This window comes from Glycine max, chromosome 13 (assembly GCF_000004515.6).
Source record: "Glycine max cultivar Williams 82 chromosome 13, Glycine_max_v4.0, whole genome shotgun sequence".
Taxonomy (NCBI): domain Eukaryota; kingdom Viridiplantae; phylum Streptophyta; class Magnoliopsida; order Fabales; family Fabaceae; genus Glycine; species Glycine max.
This window is the reverse complement of record NC_038249.2, coordinates 44,315,119-44,318,338: the sequence shown is the minus strand read 5'-3', so window position 1 is coordinate 44,318,338 and position 3,220 is coordinate 44,315,119. Positions and strand designations below refer to the sequence as shown.

Sequence of the window (3,220 nt, the reverse complement as noted above, 5' to 3'; positions counted from 1 at the left end):
AACTTGGGCTACGTAAAAGAATGTTTTTTCTTACCATCCGGCCCAAGCTAAAAAGAGTTCTTGTCCAAAGGAATCCCTATTTTTGGCAAAGTGTACAAGGTAGTGTACATAATGATAGTGGGTTCAGCAACTCCCACTATTAGGAGTGGCTGGCCACCCAAAATTGAGTGTATGATTCCGCAAATAGCTGTAGAAGCCAGTGTTTCTACCGTGCTCAAACTTCCATCTGTATACAAACAACATATTGGTTAATCCCATTGCCAAATTTTTCACAAAGAGAGCATCAAGTGAGAGAGAGGAACTAATCTCTAATCTCTAATCTTTCATTCTTACATTTTTAAGTTCAAATTAATTCTTCTAATGCTCACATTTCTGTAGGGAATATGCCACAAGTGCAAAAAGCTTGTGCTGAATATATAACATCCACTCACACTTGTATTTTAGAAAAAGTATTTTAGGAAGCTGTAATTTCAACTTTCTTAAGAAATACGTAAGATTTTACCTTACTAAACACCCCAAAACAAAAAGTAAGTGTACTTCAAAAAATCTTTATGAGGTGTAATAATATACACTCACTGATTTTTTTTAAAAGAAGCATTTTTCACAAATTATAATTTCATTTTAAAGTACACTTAACTTAACGTGCAGCTTACTAAAATATTTCTTCTGAAAAGCAAGTTGATGTAGATGAACAACTCCTAAAAGAAGTACTTTAACAAGTTACTCCTTCTATAAAAGAAGTGTGTTACGTTGGAAAACATCTTTTTATATACATATATATGGTATATATGACTGGCAAGATGAGGATAGAGAAGAAGATAAAAAAAAAAAAAAAACCTGTGTCTCTACTTAGCTGCTCGCCAAAGGCAATTACAGGAAGAGAAGAAGCAAAGAAAATATAGGTAGTTGGGGCCAATATCCTATCAATAAAAAATGAGTCTTCATTAGAGAGTACTAATTTTCAACAAAAAAAAAAAAAAACTTTCCTTAATAATCTGATAAGAAACTTACCCAGTTCCTGAATAGAAACCGGAAGTCCAATCATCTTTATAGTACCCAGCTCTTCCTCGAAGATCGTTTATAACACCCTTGAAAGGTTTTTTTAAGCTTTCCATTTCTGCATCCACACACTCTAATGAGTCATTAAAAAGTTCTTCATATCCAAATAGCCAAAAACATAGATAATGAGAAAGTCAAAACCATACCATCAGGAACCTAATAAACACGAACATATTATATATATATATATATATATATATATATATATATATATATATATATATATATATACATGCTCTCATGTTTCTTTGATTCTTTCTATTGGTTTTGGTTTTTATTTCTTTTCACCAACCAATTTGGAACAGTCAAAAGAAATGAGAAGGAAGAGAAAAAGACGGAAACGTATGACTTCACAGCTCACACGTTCAATTTCAAGTTTGTTGTTGGTTACTCAAATATTCTGTTTGTTGAACAAAAAAAAACATAACTGAAAGAGAAATAACACACAAACATGAAACGATACTTATAAAGAAAACAAGAAGTAAAGAATGAAACAAGAAATCAGAATTCTTGCGACGCAAAAGAAACCAAACGTCTCATCACGTTTACACGTACATGCAATGAATGAACAGGCCTCAAACGTTTGAACAACAAAAGGGTATCATATCATGTCATGCAGATTTAAAAAAATGCACATATTATGATGTATGTTTGAAACTTAATGCAGAATTGATTATAATGAAAAAGAAGAAGAAAGATGATAACCGGAGATGTTGATGTGGCTACGAGGAAAGCAAAATGAGTATTTGAATTGGTTTTGGCTTTGGCTATGGCTTTGGTGGTTCTTTCTTGGTACTTAATTATGAAGAGTATTGATTTGAGACTATGAGAGTCCAACAAAGTCCACGTCGTTCAAAGACCCCCACGAGAGAGAATCCTAACTGGTCCCCACTGAGAAATTATGAAATGATATCAGAGTCAAAAAATTTAAAATTTTATTTTGAAAATCATGGGAAGGTGAAGGTCATTTTTGCCATCATACAAAACTACTACTACTAGATGTTAGGTCCAGGAGAAGAGACTAGCAAGTACTGGACCAAGGTTTTAATTCTTGTTCAGAGATAATATCTGACTGTGTCTCCCTCTTAAGGAGTATTTATAAATCAAAAATTAAATTAATAAATGTATTCATTAATGCTTCATGCATTGGCGTGAACATTTGTTACTATTGAGCTGGTTTTCTATTCATCACTCTTAACTGGTTACTAGTATTTCAATAAAGTTACCAATTATTCTGAATTTAATATTTTTAAGGATTTATATAAAATTATCAGTAATGTTATCTATCTATCTATATATATATATAGAAGCGGTTAAAGTATTCAATCATCAACTTTAAAATAGATATTAATTTAATTTTGTCACCTAAATAATTGAGAGTCGCTTTATAAAAACTTAAACTTTACAATAGTTATTTAACAGATTTTATTTTTACTTCAACATTTTGAAGTGTCAGATCAAAAATATTCTGAGCAGTTTAACATCTAGAGAAAATTAATAAGATAATTGATAGTGTAATATTAATTTTAAAATTAAAATTTTATTTAAAAAATACTTTAAATATTGACATTTGATCATTCTTAATTCTATAATTATTTAGTATACCACATTTAATAAATGTATTAGAATATTCAGTTTTAATAATTATTAAGTTTACAATTATTTAGTATATTAAATTTAATATATTCATATTAATAATTTATGCACAGATGTATTATTTGACTTCTTAATAATCAATATTATATTATATATTTGAACCATTTAAAATTTAGAGAAAATTAATAAGATAAGTGATAAAATTTTATTTTAAAAATCACAATTTTCCTTAGAATATTAACTTATAATAATTAATAATTTTATAATTATTTGATATATTAAATTCAATACATTTGTTTTTTTACAACAGAATTGAATATATGTATTAGAATATTTATTCTAATAATTATTAATTTTATAATTATTTAGTATATTAAATTTAATATTGCAGATTTTCTGACCATATTTTTTAATTTTTGAATCTTGATCAAATTATAAAATCCAACTAAGCCTAAGTCATTTCCTATTCATTATAAATTCAGATAGTAAAAGAAGAGAGATAGATACAACAAAATACATGTCTATTACATGCAACACAGACTCTCCAACACGGATATATGCATTC

At 28.1% G+C, this 3,220-nt stretch overlaps 1 pseudogene; it reads right to left on the bottom strand.

The window, feature by feature from the left end:
- The window catches only part of LOC100798187 (boron transporter 4-like), a 6,506-nt pseudogene extending 4,598 nt beyond the window's left edge, over window positions 1-1,908 (bottom strand).
- Window positions 1,909-3,220: the final 1,312 nt, after the last annotated feature.